Below are 19,434 nucleotides of genomic sequence, written 5' to 3' on the forward strand. Positions count from 1 at the left end.
CAAGGAAAACGTGATGACGATAAATATGGTGGTTCTATCCGTGCGCAAATAACAAAGCTAGAATAACTGGTTGAAAGCACTGTGATGCATGATCTGACTGTGTGATTGACAGCTTCAGGCAACGGATGTCTTGTGCAGACGCCAACGTTTCGACGACGGGCCTTCTCTTCATGGCGATGACAAGTGCCTTCGTCGAAGCGTTGATTCGAACAAGGCATCCCTTCTTCGAACGCTGCCGATTCTTTCAAGTCTCTACTTTCTCGTAAACTTCTATCTTGATGTTATTTAGCGTCATCACGTTCAGACAGGACAACGCAAGATAGAGGCCGAAAAGTGGCCACACTTTTGAGTTGATGTTTAGCGTTTGTCTCGTGTATATATTTCCGCGACCTGTCCTAAAGTTCCAGCGGTAAGCAATGTAACACAATACCTGCGTAACACGCGATTAGAACGGCATGCTGTCGCCTTTATATACATTCCTGTAATGAACGTGATTTGGAATGTATAAGCGCATAGGACTTTCAGCGCGAAATGCAAAAAGCTGCGCCGTCTGCTGTATGCCGCCAAACCCGCAATGCGAACCTACAATTACAATCACTTGTCGGCCGGCGCCGGCGTCGCTAGGCGCGCCTAATCGCCCTCTCCGTCTTCAGGGCGATCCTCTGGTCTTGCTCGACGAGGGGGGTTCTTTTTTTTCTCTCTCTCCTCGGACTTCGGAGTAGGCGCAAAAGCTGAAACAAAGGGAGAGAGCGAGAGAGAGAGACCTGCGGGGCGAGGCGAACGGGTGCCGCGTAATTTGGTTGCGTCATCGGAATCGCGTTTCCGACTGCCGCCAACAACGCCCTCTTTCTCGCGCTGCGCAAATATGTACGCGCACAGGCGCCCACGTGTGGACGCCCATCGGTCTTCTCAAGTTGAGGATCGTTGACAGGCCGGGACCGGTTTTCAATTACACGGTCCGAGATGAGTCCCTGGAGCCGAGCGCTGGGCTTCCTTGGCTGTCCCTCGAAGGAGCGTCGCAGTCGGCGCCTTGTTCACGTTGTCGCCGATGAACAAAGCCTTCGCTTCGAGGACTTGGAAGCGATTCCTTTGTTCGTTTATGGTTCGTAAGAGATGGGCTAGCTGGTTCGTATTCATTCTTCCAGCGCCAACGAGACGACGAGTTTTTCGCGTCGCCTCCGTGCCCTGTCAACGGTTTCGTTAGCATGGAAAACATTGCTGGTGCGCCAAGGTAGAAAGGGAGAATTCGCGCCTGTAGGAACCATTAATCTAAAGTTAAGGAGCACTGTTGAGGAGGAAATCTTATCAAAATAACACTTTTCTGAGGTCCGGCATAGCGTGACATTAGCTATAACAGTGGCGGTGCCCTATGCTTATATACCACCGGAATTAACTCACGTACTACGGTAGAACAGGAAGTACAAAAAACAAGCGTACGCTATTTATGTCGGCTCTAAATGTACCTTTTCCCCATTCATTGTTTATCTTGGCTTATGTTCGACAGCTTGTTTGTATCATAACGCCTATCAAGCGTGAATAGTCACTAACATCAAGTATCAAATCCAAGATACCGAGCTGCTCATACTGGTATTAACAAAACATACATCAATGATACTTTCACTGTCTATCGTGGATTCCTGTGGCACAGTTAATAAAATTTGTATAACCGCAATACAACACATCGCTGAGCTATTCATTTTGACCACAACTCATACACAATTCAAGATTGATTGTCTGAAAATTGTTGACCTTCAGAGTGAGGGTGATGCACACTTGCGCGCAGTATTCTTCCAAATAATCTGTAAAACAGAGCCTGCGGCCGATGGAGACCTGTGCACTGTGATTATTGGCTTCGTGAAAAGTGACATTAAATATTTCGTAATATCTCATATAAACGAAGTGTATTAAGAGGAAGCTTTAGCGCAGGTGCTCCTATCTAAATACATGTAAAAGGAGAATTCGTTTTTCTCGGCCACCACTGCACCAAATTTGGCGAGGTTTGTTGCATTTACAAGAAAAACTTAAAATCTAGCGACTGGTTGTTTCAAATTTTCGATTTAGGTCGTCAAGTTTTTATTAAATATTGGCAAATAGCGAAAATATTAAGAAAGCCAAACTCTCATGTTTACAAAGTTGTAACTCAGGAATGAAAAATGATATCGAAATTCTGTGAATTCCATCTAATAGTACATCTAAAGCAACCAAAATTTTTATGTTACGCATGAATCTAAAAAAGCATAGTAATATGAAAATACCTCTTTTGCAGAACTTTTGTAGACAACGTAACAAATTCACGTAAACTGTAAAATGACACAGTGAATTTGTCCGCTTTCAATGGTCTAATGGATACCGCTTACAGAACCGCGATATCTCTTCTTGATGCAGAGCTACGACTTTCTACACTTCGTGCTCCTTTTTTTTCAAACTTTCGAATTTTCGAAAATTCTTGTAACACAATTAAAGACCTAAATCGAAATTCCGCTTCCAACAGTCACTAGAATTTAGCTTCCTCTCTCAAATGCAACAAATTTTGTCAATATCGGTCCAAGGATTATATCAGAAAAACGTTTTTGCGTTTTGCATGTATTTGAATAGGGTGCTTCGGAGTTAGGCTCGAGCTAAAGCTTCCTCTTAAGGTACAAGTGCGAAATTCACACTATTCTCATCATAAACATACACAACGCCCCGTCTTTACCATATCTAAACGAATTGAAATGTTCGTTCGCGTGAAAATACTAGATATCAATGATGCTTATAAAATACGCCTGCTTAAAACACGTAAGCTAAATTTCACAGACAACATAACACAACTCAGGCTACTCGGTCTTATTTCAGAAGCAGCAAACATTTATGTCGAACAGAGATAAAGCCTTAATTGCGAATGGGACTTTGGCCTGTTTCATGTGCCTTAGTCCGTATTTGAACAGCTCTGACACTCGTGTCCTTCTGGCTTTTTTACGTCTCCGCGCGTTTATGGGATTTCGGTATCTGCCCCTGCCGTGTAGTTTTTATTTTATTTATGTTTCTTCATCCCTTTTCCTCTTCCCCAAGGTGGCGAATCGCCAAACTATTTCAAAGGGCGCGGCGGGCCTCTGGCATTCATTTTCTGTTTTCCCTGCAAAGGTGGGCGTCAGTGTGTAGACGTCGCGCCTTGACTAATCACCCGTCCTCCCAGCCTAGCAAAACAGCGGAATCAGACTTGACCCCGAACGAAAGCTCCCTCTCGTAACGCCGATTCGAGGGAAGGTGTAGTTATGGGTGTCTCCTTACGGAAGCGCACTATCGCCAAAACAGGAGAAAGTAAGCACCGTGCTTGCCTTCTTGTTCTCTCTGTCTCTCTCTTAATATTCATCACCGAATATCTTCCGCCTTCTCCTCAGATCCACACACACGCGAACAATACGTACCAGCAGGACACGAAAGAACGTAGCTGGCGAGCTCTTACCCCACGGAGTCGATAATGTGTGCCAAATTCAAAAGCGGATGCCTTCGAGCTGTCTTCCTGTCTGAAGGCGACGCTCTGGATGTACACTGTGACCGTGAATGCGTGACACGAAAGTGTACCCTTATAAAAATTTCTAGCAACATTTTTTAGACAGTCTATAGACTTTTGTTACTAGAACCTACCAACAGTCAATTGAAATCCTACCAGCTGTCTTTATACATCCTAACAACGATCTAGTAACACCCTAGAAACAATTGGCCACCAACTTTCAATAGAAACATGTTCATAGGATGTCTTTAAACTTCCTACCGATTTCCTATGAACATTTGTCTTTATACACCCTAGTAACATTCTTTCAAAAGAGAAATGTTCATATATTTTCTGTTAACTTCCTACCAACCCCCGATTAACAAGCTTTCTTTATACACCGTATTAACATTCTTTCAAAAGAAAAATGTTCATATATTTTCTGTTGACTTCCTACCAATCCCCTATAAACAAGCTTTCTTTATACACCGTATTAACATTCTTTCAAAAGAAAAATGTTCATATATTTTCTGTTGACTTTCTACCAATCCCCTATTAACATTTGTCTTTATACACCCTAGTAACATCCTATCAAGAATTGGCTACCGTTCTTCAACGGAAGCATGTTTATAGATGGTCTGTAAACATTCTACTAACCGTCAACCAACACAAGTCTTTAGGCTCTTTAGTAACACTCTGGCAAAATTTTACTTACATGTGCTTATGTACTTGCTATTGACGTCTTACTATTCCCCTAGTAACATTTGTCCCACATACGACCTAGTAGCATAGTGTAAACATTTGTCAGTATGTGTGAACATGTTGGTAAACGGCAGTATGCAACCTAGAAGGTGCACGTAAATGGAAAACAAATGCAAGTTTGCACTGAAAGAAGTTTATTCACACGAAAATATTTACACAGAATTGTGAGAGAAGTAGTAGAGAAATTTAAAAAAATGAATAATGACTTAGTTGATTACGGCATGGCAGCTGTCGCATAATCTCTAGCAAGCATCGATTATGCAAGCTGATGTCTCAGAATGCTTGCAGAATGAACCAACCCTGCACAGAAACAAGATGGTCAGTGTTAACATCATGTTCAGGTTAGCATATCACATACATAGAACAGCTTTTTAAGGTTCACATGAATGCTAAAATTGTGACCGTCATCCCTGTTTACTTGCAGAGGAGATGGCAAGGATGGGGCACACTATTCAATGCATATCCTTTGCTGCGTTGTATTTACTACGTGTTATTAAAATTAGGAAAGTGTACAAAATGGGTTTCTCTACCAATTACCTGCATAAATGAGTTACTCACTAAAAAGTTAATTACATGGTTTATTCATGGTGAAATTCGTAGCACGCACAATAGACACGGACGCAGAGAAGGTGGACACGCGAGCGTTTACTCAAAGCTAGTTATTTATTGGAAGGAATGAACGTAACAGCGCCAGCTAGCTGCACCGAGCATGTGCAAAACGTGTCATCCATTTTTATATAAACAGATGACAGAGCTTGAAGCAGTATTCAAGAATACAAATGCTTTGTCAGTGATAGCAGCCAATGGCTGACTGATGCATATTTAAGCACACATTATATGGAACGCTTCTGTAATTTGACGTGTTCGTTTATTTTTACTCGAAAACAAAATGTCAGTGTCAAAATATACCGGTTCACAATGACATAGGTTGCAGTGGTTAAACAGGTGCGAATGATTTTCTTTCACATTCGCACTTGTCTATCCAGTGCAACCTATGTCATTGTGAACCGGTTCGCTGAAAAATATGTAATTGTGAACCGTGAAGCTATACGCTCAATATTTTACTGTTTCTCATCCTGTGCAGCCAGAGTAGGAAAGAGCAAAGAATGAGTTCATGATCAGACAATATTAACCAGACCTTAGGTCATTGCGAACGCTGTGAAAACGAAGTATTTGTACGCTTCGTGTTTATAGCAACTTCAAGCGAACCCCATGACGCGGGGCAGCTGAAAAAGGTAAGAAAATCGTTCGTAGAACATTTCACGTCGTCACAGTTCGCGCTATAATAACCTGCCAAAATACGGCATTAGAAACTGAAATAAAATAACATCAAAATAATATGTTTATGAAAAATGATGGAAAAGAACATACCTTTTAATATAATTTGGAGATAGAGAAAACTTCGGCGCATAGCAGTCTTGAGGAACAGTTTTTCGCTATTTGTGCAGTTTAAAACACGGTCAGTGCCAATATTAAATCACTTCACACGACACTGCATCGCAGCTGGCAGAGAAGTTCCAGAAACGCTCACATCACGGAACGAAGAAAGCACCATGGGCTTCGCAAACACCTTGCTGGTTGGCTTGCATCGATGAATTAGCCACAACACAGCATAAGCATAAATAGCAGCAAAAATAGCTAGATTGCTGCTACAATACGCCACGAAACACCTACATCGCTCGACCGTACCATGCCGGCGTCGCAAAGGAACTGATAGCGATTGCGATGGTCTTCCTCTTTGCCTCGACTCGGCCAACTGTCGAATTTGTGCGCATGCGCGGGAGAGGCATGTGACATTCTTTCCATCCACCTGCTTCGCCTTGACCGCCGCGGAACTAAAGCCCCTCTTTAAGCCGAAACATGCACCCCCCCCCTCCCCCGCTACCTTGCGATGGTTGACTCACACCTAGACATTCCTCGCCTCTTGGTGAAAGCTGTGGCCGGCCTTTGTGTACGCACCCCTTTCTGGGAACTGCACTTAGAGGGAGGAATGTACCTCATGGCCGAGGTGGAAAAAAAAACTGAGAAGGTAGCCGGCTCAATTTTGTTGGGCATTTAGGGGCTGTATAGTTTTATCTTTCGAGACAATTATTCTTCTGAAAACCGACTTTTTCTCGAAATGTAATAAACATAGAACAATAAAATCATATTGGGTAAATTATGTGGTTATTCTATTTTGCGCAAGAGCATCCTTTAGCACTTGCTGCTTTCAAAGACAAAACATTGCTCCCTGGCGCCCAGCGGTGAAGCACATTGTAGTACTATTTTTATAGTCAAATATATGTCCGAAGCCGGGCGGCTATGACGTTAGCAGTTTTCAGACGCCCGAAGCACGGCAAAAGCATGGCCTTTGATATCCTGGCTGTTGGTATACGGAATGCCATTATTACGGATGTCATGACCCCTTGTCGGAGCTCAAAATTTTGTCGCCGTGTTGTGAAGCAAGATCACTGAATGTTAAGAGTGCATAATTATTTCTTTTCGATCTGTTTTCACACACAGCAAGCTACCATCGCCATAAAGCACATCAGTTGACATAGTTACTTTGCCTTCACTTTGATGCAAGGTTCTATTTCCTTTAATATGCAGAAGCCGTCGGTAGGAGGCAGGGACGAAAGCGTGCGAATATGAACGCGTAGAAAGCTACATTTTTTTATACTGTAAGGGTAATTTAATTATTTTTTCACAGAAAAGTGTTGCTTGCACAGAGTTCAGCTTTTCTTTCTATTCGACCTGTGCGCTTCTCAGGTCAATACACGCTCTCACTCAGCAGTAGTTGTATTTTGCAGCCTTTTGGACATTTGAGCGGCAACGTTCCAGCGCCGTGTTACCCTGAGTTTCGGTTCTTTTTCTTCTTTTTAACAAATATCGTGACGCTACTATGCTGACACGTTCCAGCTTAGGGCGTACTATTTATATCGCAGAATGCACTGACCTGATTATCTCGTTGCAAAGCTAATTGGTGGCATTGCAATAGCAGTGCGTGGTAAGGGCAAATTTACGCTCGAGCCTTACACCACACCACCCGCCTACCCGCACGCATGTGGTCGGGTGAAAATTTGCACATTTCGTCGACTGGTACACACATTTCGGTTTACACTGCATGTGCGAGCCCAGTGTATGCCAAAATTTGTGAACCAGTGGGCGAAATGTACAGTTTTCTGCACGACCGCATGCGTCACGGCTCAAGCGTAAATCGGCCTTAAATTAACCAGCCCCAAGGTCGGTATAAAGCTCTGCAACTGGTGCGCGGCCTGTACAGTAGTCCGCTATCACACCGGTCAGGTGGTGTAGCGCAAGCAAATTTTCTCGGAGTGTGCTGACGTCACCGCGCGCTCACGTAGTCCAGTAGATCCTCTAAAAGATTAGTTCTAAGAATTTACGAACATATTTCTTTAAACATTTTAGGAGCACTCCGTCAACAATTGGCTACCTACTTGGATTGGGACTATGATTTAAAACAATGAGCTTGACTCCTGAGTATGCCATATATCGGCATTAATGTGTGTTAGAAAAATTTATCAGAAACTCTCAGGTTACTTCCCATTCTAAATATTTTTTGGCAAACAGTACGAGCTGTGGACATACTGAGGATACATGTCCTTCAAACAAAAAAATATAGTTCGATGATGTATAGTACAACATTCTTTACACAAAAGTAACTAGCCTTCTGACGCAGTACTGAAGTGGTTATAGAGATAAAAGTTAGAAAAATACATGTTGATGGGGACCTTAAAATATTCTGTGTGCAAAAGTAAGAAGGAAGTAAGAAGTAAGAAGGCCACACTTGGCCCTAGCGCCAATAAACACTACATATCATCATCAGTCTTCACGGTGTATTAAATATATTCTTTATACAAAAGTAAGAAGGAAGTCTATTAACGGTGTATTTAAAACATTCTTTATACAAAAGTAAGAAGAAAGTCTGTTAACGGTGTATTGAAAATATTCTTTATACAAAAGTAAGAAGAAAGTCTGTTAACAGTGTATTGAAAATATTGTTTATACAAAAGTAAGAAGGAAGTCTTTTAACGGTGTATTTAAAACATTCTTTATACAAAAGTAATAAGAAAGTATGTTAACCGTGTATTGAAAATATTCTTTATACAAAAGTAAGAAGGAAGTCTTTTAACGGTGTATTTAAAACATTCTTTATACAAAAGTAATAAGAAAGTCTGTTAACAGTGTATTGAAAATATTCTTTATAGAAAAGTAAGAAGAAAGTCTGTTAACGGTGTATTGAAAATATTCTTTATACAAAAGTAAGAAGGAAGTCTTTTGACTGTGTGTGAACAAATGTTACTAGAATGTAAATGTTAATAGACTGTCAATAAAGTAAATAGAAAGTTGGTAGGAGTTCTAAAGAATGTTAACGTTCATTTTTATAAGGGTATCGAAAGCCAAGCAATGTAATGTGGACCCATGTCCACAAAGCTCTTACATTGTAAGTGCTCTTTGTCGTTTGCGGGGCCGCCTTCGCAAGCTATACGTCCGGCATCAGCATTTGGACGGAATTTGCTCGCAGAGCTTGAGCGCGTGAGCGCTTCCCGGAATTCATCGCATGTAATGTATCCTTTGGCAAGCTCTGTATAACAGTGATTAATCTATATCTACAACCTTCAAACCGGATTTCAGTTGAAGCGCTCGTGGTTATCTTTAAATAGCTCATTCTAATATATTTATATGTGGCGACTTCAATGCGCACATCATTTGGGCCAGTGATCATTGTGATGCAAGGGGGTAACGTTATTGAGTGCTCCATGGATAAATGCAACTTGACTGTTTTAAATGATGGGTCGCTAACATTCCTTCGTGCATATAATTACTTAAGCTGCATAGATGTTACCCTGCATGTGTTCACATGATCTAGTGAATGGTGTGGGATGGACAACAGATATGGAAACGCGCGGAAGTGATCATTTTCCCATCCTTGTTAACCACCCTAGCATGCACTATGATATCAGGCGTTACAGCAGACTAACCAACTGGCAAGCTTTTCGGTACCGCCTAACGGATCAAATTAATCAACATGCAACAGTGGAAAGATTTACAGAATTTTTGCAGGATAATATGAACATATACACAAAGAAGGTCCCAATTCCAAAAGGTTATGCTGCAGTTGACGGAGAGTATGAACACCTAAGAGCCATCCGACGCCTATCTGAAAGAGCTTACCGACGGAGCGGAAGTTTAGAAGAATACAGAAACGCTCAGAAAATACACAATGTAATGCGCAGACGAATGGGAAATTTAGGCAAACGGCGCTGTCGCGATTTCTGCGGCACGCTGTCTCCTAACACGGCTGTCCCACGAATTTTTCTAGTAATTCGTTCTTTAAGCGGACCTGCAACACAGAACTTCCCATTTCGTGCTCTCGCTGTAGCTCGGGACACGTGTGAAATAATAGTTGCAGAGGAATTTTGTGAGCTTATTTCCAGACCTGCTTTTCCATCGCAATGTGCAGAATTTGCTATTTCAGTAGTGGTGGCTAAGCGAAAAATTACTGCTTGCTAATGGGCCCTCCCTCCTCAATTAGATCATACTTTCACATTAAGCGAGCTTCAATGTACAATTGCATCATGTCACCAAAAGTCCGCTGCTGGGCCGGACGGCATTACGTACAATATGCTAAGAAACATCGGACCGACAGGTACAATTGCACTCTTAGACATCTATAATAACTTATGGATAGAGGAAACTGTGCCTGACTCTTGGAAAGTCGCTCGAATCATACCAATATTCAAAGCTGGTAAGACGCCCTTGTGCCTTGACTCTTTCCGCCCAGGTAGTTTGATAAGTTTTCTATGCAAATTAATGGAGAAAATGATTGACGCGCGACATCAATGGTGGTGTAATGAAACAAATGTGTTGTCCAACTACTTGGCAGGTTTCAGAAAACATAAATGCACAATGGATGCAATATTAGATATAGTAACCTGTGTGAAGCACGAGCGTGCTCGTGAAAACAAGACAATAGCAGTGTTCCTAGACATCTACAGGGCATTTGACACTGTTAGTCAAGTTCACATTCTGCTAAGCATGTTGGAACTTGGTCTGTCTGGCAGGTCCTTGCGATGGATTTCTGAATTTATATCTGGTCGCGAAATATTTGTTCAGACGGGTGAAGCAAAGAGTGCTGAACATGTTGTCAAACAGGGAGTACCACAGGGAAGCGTACTCAGCCCCTTCCTCTTTAACTGCGTCATGGCTGATTTAACAAGAAGGCTGCCATCACAGTTAAAGTTTTCACTGTATGCAGATGATGTGTGTATTTGGACATCTGGGTCTAATGCTCAACTACTTCAGATGGCATTGCAAGACGGCGTAAATATCATCAACCAATCTTTGAGAGAGAGAGAGGAATGGTACTATCACACGCAAAGACGGCTGTATTGCCTTTCACTCGGAGGCAGTTAAAAAATTTCACTCTTAATCTGGAAGGACACCATCTAATGATTGTCACACAGCATCGATTTCTTGGCATAATACTTGATAGGCAGCTATCCTGGGCACCTCACATAAAAAAAAACTCGAAAACGAGGTCAATGCCATAGTGACTGTGCTTCGCAGACTTGCAGGCACATCATGGGGCGGATCAGTATCGTCCGTGCTGATTGTTTACAATGCATTATTACGACAAAAAATTGCGTATTCCGCGCCCATCTTACACGGACTTTCCCACACGTCACAAGAGCGACTTCAAAGACTTTTAGCTAGAGGACTACGTTTATGTCTAGGAGTTCCACGAGCGACTTCTAGTTCTCTTGTAATAGCTGAGGCTCGCCAGTCACCATTTCCAGTTATGCGAACTACAGAGACATGCCGGCATTATTTCCGTCTTCAAACCCAGCATAAAAACCACCTATTGGCTCTAGACATAATGACACGAGATAGAAGTTATGTTCATATAGAAATTCCAGAAAATCTTCACATATTGCCAAGAAATGAATTTTGGAACTCAGACATCGAATATCCTCCATGGCTGCTTACAGTTCCAAAAATCGAATTATCAGTAGATGGGATATTCAGAAAAAAGACATGTTCATTTCAGCTGCTCAACAACTAGCACTTTGCCAGATATATATGCGGTATTCAGGATACAATCACGTCTATACAGACGGCTCCAGTACAGCAACCTCTTCAGCTTCATCATTCATTATACCGCACGTCAACAAACAAGAATCATTTAAGTTATCTCGTGCGACTTCGTCCACAACGGCTGAACTGTTCGCAATCCTATGTGCGATAAAATTTATATTGTCAGTAAGAGATGCGCAAAAATGGGTAATCTTCAGCGATTCACAGGCGGCTCTAACATCACTCTGCAGCAAAAAGGGGAAAACATTCAGTGACAGTATAATATATGAAACAATCAAAAACCTCACGAAGGCAAGCGAAGCGAAACATGCAACAGCATTCCAGTGGATACCAGGGCATTGCAACATTCCTGGCAACACAGCAGCCGATGAAGCAGCACGACAAGCGCACCTGAAAGATGATACGGCTCCGCTCCCAATATCAAAGAATGAATTACGCTGCATTATAAGGACAACGTCTTTCAAGATGTCTAGAAACACTTGGTTTGACCAGAATTCTAAGAACTCGGACTTATACCATATTGATCCATTTATTGAATTCAAATTTTCATTCTCATTAGATAGAACTATGGAAACCCTTATTCATGATTAAGGCTAGGCACTGCCTACACAAAGCATTTCTTACACAGAATTGGCCGAGCGGAAACTCCCGAATGTGATCGTGGATTTGTAGACGAAGATATGTATCACCTCCTTCTAGATCCCGCCCATCACGACACACCAAGATGCCGACTTAAATCAGCGCTAATTAAATTAGACCGCGGACCTTTCAGTTTAAGGAAACTTTTGGGCCCTTGGCCAACAATTGCCTTGCAGAAGAGCGCTTTAAAAGCACTAAATACTTTTCTGGAAGACAGCGGCATTGTTGGACGTTATTAGCGCTTTCATTGTTACCTTCATTTCAATGTGACGGTATATATACATCTGTTTGTTAACTATGCTATGTTGACTGTTCCGTTGTGACTGCAAGGGATAATGCATTTACACGATGCATGTACCACGCCTCAGCAATAGGGAATATACTGCATTTCACACTTAGCAGGCCGCGCTGCGAAATCCAGGCGAATGGGGCAGTCACGAAGTGCCGGTCAGTGCATTTCTCAGTGTCATTCTTTTTCTACTTGTTGTTCCACAACCATGTCTGCGAAACATTTACTTCGAATATTACAGCTATTATTACTAATGAACGTAAGGCCACTTGAAATTTGATATCATTAGGCACCTTTGCGCTTCCATTACGCGACATATTATATTTTGTTCGGTACAGCCAGTGGCGCGCAGTGGCTGCTGGTCGCGGAAATGTGTCCGTCTGCTCATTTGGTGGTATAAAAAGGTCCGAACTACAGCTAGTTGGCGCTACGACGGGCTTGTGTGAACGTCTGTGACTATTAATGCAATTTCTATTAGACTACACGCGTCAGCGAACTCACCGCTAATTTCCTGCTTTCCCTCTCTCCTCTCTCTCCCTATCATCTTTGTTTTCCCCTTTCCCATTCCCCCGGCGTAGGGCAGCCAACCGGACGTTATTCTGGTTAACCTCCCTGCCTTCTTCCTTTCTCTTTCCTACCTTGCTTCCTGCTTCTGGTGATAGCACTGTTTAGATTTGCGACGCATTCCATGTAATAAATTTCTTACATTTTGCAACATAAAAGTTAGAGGCCTAAGGTTACAGAGAATTACATGACGCATACGTCTATCGGTCTTTCCTATGTGATGTATTGCTTCGTGGTGATGGAGGCAAGCGCTGAGAGAAACCTATCTATAGCTTTCGTAGTATTGGCTAGAAGGTATAAATTAGAGTACAGGTATATATGGAGACGGCTGGAACAATATTGGCACAAAGGTCGGGGAAAACATAATACGGAGAACATTACATACTAAATATTTCAGGCTGGGGATCATTGCTTTAATATATTAATACAGAGCAGAGACACAAGAAGAACAAGAGTCTAGTGAAATGTTCTGTCATAAATGAGTCAAAGTAGGTGCTCATATTCTGTCATAACTGAGTCAAAGTGGATGCTCATATCGTTATCAGAATATTTACATCGTTTTTTCATAAAAAAAGTACTTAAGGGGAGTGAAAGGATCTTCTGCCGCGCGATGTCCGGGTAGAGCGCGCATATTTTATCATTCACCCGCCGTGGTTGCTAAGTGGCTATGGTGTTCGGCTGCTGAGCACGAGGTCGAGGGATCGAATCCCGGCCACAGCGGCCGCATTTCGATGAGAGCGAAATGCGAAAACACCCGTGTGCTTAGATTTATGTGCACGTTAAAGAACCCTAAGTGGTCGAAATTTATAGAGTCCTTCACTATGGCGATCCTCATAATCAGAAAGTGGTTTTGGAACGTGAAACCCCATATGACATGACATGACAAGAAATTTCTTTGAGTCCTGAGGGACTGAGATCTTGGGGAGCCAAAACCGAAGGCTCCCGAAGATCAAGTCGGTGGCTCCGCCCACGATGGGACCGGGAGCTCAAGTCCCGCCGCAATGTCGTGGGCCCTCTGGACAGCCTGGAGTTGAATGTGGAGATTGCTGCTCTTGAGAGATTCCTGCCATTGTTCTTTCGTGATGGGTGGAGAGGCGTGAAGGGCTGGGCACAGCCAGAGCATCTGGTCAAAAGAGCATGAGTCATGACCACATTTGGGGCATGACTGTGAGTGTTCATGATCTATCTTGTTAAGGGACCGAGGAGTGAGATACGAACGGGTTTGCAAGAGTCTGAGTGTGGTAGCCTGAGGTTTGTTCAATTTGGGGTGACGGGGTGGAAATGGCCTCCTGCCTAGTCGATAATGGGAAACAATTTCATGAAAAGTACATAATGGATCTTTGTGAATTTTGACTTCGTTCCAAGCCTGGCTACTCGCGGCAGCGCGGTGCGTGAAATTGCGCGCTCTCCGGTGGGCCTGCTCCACAACCACATAATTCAATTTCATTTTTAACATTCGGAACGTCACTGCTGAGATTGCGCATTTTGATTTCTATGCCAACAAAACTTGCGGTTCAGTTGTGTTCTGTGCACGGAAACTATTTTTCCATGCAGTCAACTGGAATAAATTCATGAATCAATCGTTTCATAACGAAATTTTCAGTGCCTGAAATACACAGATGTTCGAATAGTGAAACCTGCGAATGGAATTGAATCCTACTATTCGAGAAAAACGACCTTCAAATATGTAAAGAAATATCTACTATTTCCCTTCTAAACACGGTTTGCTAGCGTCGGAATCCTGATGACAAAAAAAAAACTACTCTTCATATTATCTACATGGCTCGTTTACAGGTATATTTGAATGCATGTAATGCCGTTGGCCAACGGAAGACCGGTCAACTGAGCTAGAGAATGAGAAAAAAATGTTCTCAGCTGTTTGATGCACCAAGGAAAATGATGGTACCAGTAATACAAAAGCCTACGTCGCCAGATAGAAGTAGAGGCGGAGGGAGAGGAGAAAATAAAGAGAGAAGGCTGGAATGTTAACCAGAAATGCGTTTATTTGGCTACCGTACGCTGGGGAACGGGAAAGCGTGAATAGAAAGATATTATAGAGAGGGGAAGGGGAGGAGAGGAAAGCCACGGTGAGCTTGCGCACGGACGCGGAGGGCCTGAGCGAGTCAAAGGCATTCACGTAGGCCAGTCGCCCTCAAGAAAGACAAAAGTGCCTTCATAGCTTTGTGGGCCAACGAGCGATGGGGAAGGTGTTCAAGTAGCACTCTTCCGCTTGTTTGAGGGGCAAAGGAATTTACAGCACATCGGCACACTGTCTTGAATAAATTGAAATGTGGTCCCATTGGCGAAATATCTTTCTTTGGCCAAATTAAGACAAATAACCCCGCAAGTGCCTTATGGTGAGCGATGAGACATTCATAATTAATGACTGAATATTACTGAGCGTGAGGTTATCTGCCATTTGCGTTGGCGTGCCCCTGCACATCAACCACAGCTTTTCCGCAGCAGAATGTTTCGGCGCTGTCCTACGTTGCACCGTTTTCTCAAATTGGAGACGCCATTTCGTGTTGTTACCTCTTGCATGTCCCAAAGAAGGAAATATTCGACAACTTCGAATAGTGACTTCTCCAATCGAATACGAATCAAATAAAAAGGACTATTCCAGCCGTGTTTCAAGCTTAAAATTTTCCCAGGACCCTGCTCAAGAGAGTTTTACATTCATAGTATGCGCATCGGTAAACCTAGTATCGGAGATACGAGAAATGCACCATCGTATGATAGCGAAAGGACACGACGTCGTGTTTCAGCGGCTGCCTGGCCATTGCGGTATCTCCGGCAATGACCTCGCTGACGAAGCTGCTAGGAAAGCACAAGCAGGAGCAACCCTTGTTTCTGTACCTTTAACGCGGACCGACGCAGCCCAACACCTAAGCAAGGTAGCGCACCGTATGACATTAGAGAAGTGGCACACACCTGAATTCACCCAAGAGCGATTGCATTCCCTCGACCCCTCTATGCAACTGCGGCTGTTACCAGGGCTTCTGCGAAATGAGGAAACAATGCTGTGCCGCTTACGCTTGGGCGTCGCATTCACCAATGCATATACGTTTTTGATTGGAATGACTGACAGCGCCGACTGTAATGCCTGCGGTGCCGAGGAAACTATCGAACATCTACTGTGCTACTGCCCATCTTTTCAAAACGAAAGACATGACCTCTGCACAGCTCTCATTCAGCTAGGAAGAACACCGTTCACCTTGAAGAAGATCTTGGGACCATGGCCTCGCATATCGCAGCTACAAAAGGCCACAAAAGCTCTGCTGCGATATTTGAAGGCTACTGGATTGAGTCAGCGTCTGGGATCCGGACTGAGTGTCCGAACGGTATACCCAGTAGACTTTCTCTTCTTCTTTTAATCTTTCCGTCCCCTTTTCCCTTTTCCCAGTGCAGGGTAGCCAACCGGGCTCAGTCCTGGGTAACCTCCCTACCTTTCCTTTATCATTTGCTCTCTCTCTCTCTGTAGTAATATTAGGGCCGTAAATGTAGCCCAACCTATTATGGCCATAACAACTACGTGGAAAGTATACAGGCGAATTTCAGTCGTCACGGTAATGTCCCGTGAGTTCAACTACGCCAATAATAAGGGACGAGCGCGCCTTAGCTGTAAATTCGAGGGCAAGCGTGGGAAAGCGAGGCGCGTAGTCTTCCCGCGCACCCAATGTTGGAGGCCACGTGATCGAGCGGCGGGCGCTAGGCGAGAAGAGCACGCGTCTCCTCCCCCCAGCCCGGCCATGGCTGCGCATGGCTGTCCGCTTGCCGCACATTGGTGGTAATCTTCGGCGCGTGCCGTGGCTACGGCTGGGCCGATATTGCGGCTGGCTTCGTGTGCGATGTCGTTCTGCGCGCCTAATGTTGCAGACGGGTATCTTAGCTTCGGAGACGCGGCATAGTTGAAACGATGAAGTGAGCGGCAGCGCGAAGCGTTCTCCCCCCGTTACTGGCGCTATTCCTCACGCCGGCTGGTGTTGTAACAGGGCGTATTCCTGGTCGTCGAGTTATGTAATATCTATTCACGTTTGCTCGCGTGCGCCTGGCACTCTGCTTATTTAGTTACTAAGTGGCACTTTAGGGAAACTTACGCGGCCTATATAACTACGAGTCTTAGTTCGTATAATTCCCTCATCCTTTGTATCAATCATATTGTTTCGCCATTCTCGCTTTATGTGCCTGTTACGCATTAAGCAGTTTCCTATCTTTATTACCCCGTAAAGGAATGCTATCATTTACGTGAGCGGGTAAATGCGGCATGTCATTTCTGCGTCCAGAAATCGGGATGAAAATTTTGCCACTAGAAACGAAGTGGTAAGTAGCCAGAAGGCATTTCAAAGCAAGACGCTCAAAGTTTATTTCTTGTATCTTAGCCATAATTCCCACTATAGTTTAGGCACCCCTCCCAAACGCTAGCACCAGCTTTTCCTGCAGTATAACTCTAGCAAAACGAAGCTATTACTTCTACCGACCACGGGTCACCGTGTAATGGCGCTGCCGACAGCGCGGCATACTTTAGCATAGGTTAACGACAGGCAATCGGTCAATAGTTATAAGTGATTCAGTGGCGGTTACCATGCATATACACACCCTAACCACTCTGTTTACAGGAGCAGACTAGGCATGATTAATCACGTCATGTCACCGTCGTAAGCACTAGCTTATTAGGGCTAGGACAACGTTCGCGCCATTTGGCAGCTAGTTGGCACGACAGGCGGGTGCCTTTAAATTGGGAAGCTGCTCCAGCGGCGAACGAGATTAATAAAAGGCGCGAGAGGAAACAAGAACAGCGAAAGGAGACAGATAAGCAAATGACCACTGCCAAGACTCGCACTCCGATATCTAAGTGCGCAGTCGACAAGAGAGAAATACATGAAGCGACAACCGCCTTACTTCCCAGTCATCTATATCCAAAGTCTAATGACAGTCATAAACATTATCCACAATCGGAGACCACCCGCATCAAACACAAGCAATGCGGCAGACACTTCGTGCGACGCTGCTCTGAATACTAAATGAACGCTAGTCAAATACGGTGGGCAGGGGAATTACCCTCCACCCTGACAAGGTTCCCACATGCCTGTTTACCTGCACCATGATCGGCGAAGCATTCGGTTTCGTTAAAGAAGGACAACGCGACAATTAAATGGCCGCGCAAGCAACTGGTTCGCACCGATAAAATATAGAGGGGGGAGCGGTGCATTAGGACAGCGTAAACAAGAAAGCAATATGGCGCACCCCATTGATGCATACAGCAGACGTCGCCAAGCGATACGTACGAAGTGGGTGATCGCTGTCGTCTGCTATTCGCAGGCCACTTAGGCAGCGCCAGCGGCCGTGAGCGGCGACACTTTTGGTGTGCACTAGCTGAAAGGAAGAAAGACAGCGCACGAATACATATATAAACTGTAATATCAAAGACCAAAGGAGCACGTACGACCATCCCGATCCGCGACTCCTTCCTTGTGCTACTTAATGGTCTTGGATTATTTATTACCGGGAACGCTCTCTCCCTGTGCAAACGATGCCTGGAGGTTCTGAGAACCCGTGAGCCAAGCCAAAGCGTAAACGAGCATGGAGAAGTATATGTTACGTGGCGCCGCCTAGCGGGAACTGGACGACACCCGTGCTGGGAGCGTTTCCTTTAAGTATGCCGGCCATGATTTCACCGGCTAATTCGCGCAGGCGAGGCTGGAATACGGCGAGCCTTATTCTAGTGCGGAGGTGGGAGGGCACTAAGTTGCTCTCATGGAATCGCTAGGGAGAGGTTGATCGAAGCGACGAGAATTCGACGAGAGCACCCTCTGTAGGGCGAAGGGGGCTTGTTTGGTCACGGCATTTAAGGGCGTCATGGACGCAATTATCCGGTTCATTATTTCAACGATCCCGTGATTCGCAGCTCAAAGGGCGTGTAATGCTCATGTGGCAGCAGAAATTGCCGATGGCAGTTAGGGGGCCGAATATAAGGCGGGTTCGCAGGAACGAAATTGTGAGCCAGTTCTACACGAATGCCTTCACAGATGCACCCACACTCGCACGCGTGCACAAAGCTGTAGTCCGAATCAATTGGAACCTTCAAATCTCACTACATTACTAGAAATTTCGGTGTTCGAAGCCACTATTGTAAAATTTGTCTTCGTGTGTTCAGCTACATCTGTACTGTTTTTATTTTTGACAAGATCGATCCTGTAAAAAAATTCTGAATTTCTAGCGCCACAAAAAACAACAAAAGTTCTTTGAGCATATAGTCGGAGCAACTGTGGCCACAAAGCAACGTCCAAGCTCTATTAAATGATTATTCAGTTACATGACCAAAAGAACAAATACCGACTACAGACAACGTACAAGCGGAAAATGCGCTTGAAGTTTTGGCAACATACCAAAATGTGTTGAACGTCCCTTTTACACAGAAACGGTTCTGACATATTACGTGTTATGCAACCGTAGAAGGGCTACAGGAGCGCGCATACTCAAGTTATGCGGCACATCAGTCGCGTGCACCGGACGTATTGCTAAAGGTTGATTTTTTATTTTTCGCACTCCGTCCAAACCTGTATTGGTATGTCCGGCCCTTGACCAGAACGTAAGTTTTTTGTTACTTTCG

At 44.1% G+C, this 19,434-nt stretch overlaps 1 long non-coding RNA gene across 1 annotated transcript; it reads right to left on the bottom strand.

Annotated features, from left to right (window-relative positions):
• Positions 1-4,134: 4,134 nt before the first annotated feature.
• On the bottom strand, positions 4,135-6,088 carry LOC142591146 (uncharacterized). Its single transcript, XR_012830358.1, has 3 exons — positions 5,606-6,088; positions 5,373-5,460; positions 4,135-4,534 (listed from the first exon to the last, which is right to left on the bottom strand). It is a non-coding gene; the product is annotated as an uncharacterized LOC142591146 (long non-coding RNA).
• Between the last annotated feature and the right edge of the window lie 13,346 nt (positions 6,089-19,434).

This window comes from Dermacentor variabilis, chromosome 8 (genome assembly GCF_050947875.1).
Source record: "Dermacentor variabilis isolate Ectoservices chromosome 8, ASM5094787v1, whole genome shotgun sequence".
In the NCBI taxonomy this organism is placed as follows: Eukaryota; Metazoa; Arthropoda; class Arachnida; order Ixodida; family Ixodidae; genus Dermacentor; species Dermacentor variabilis.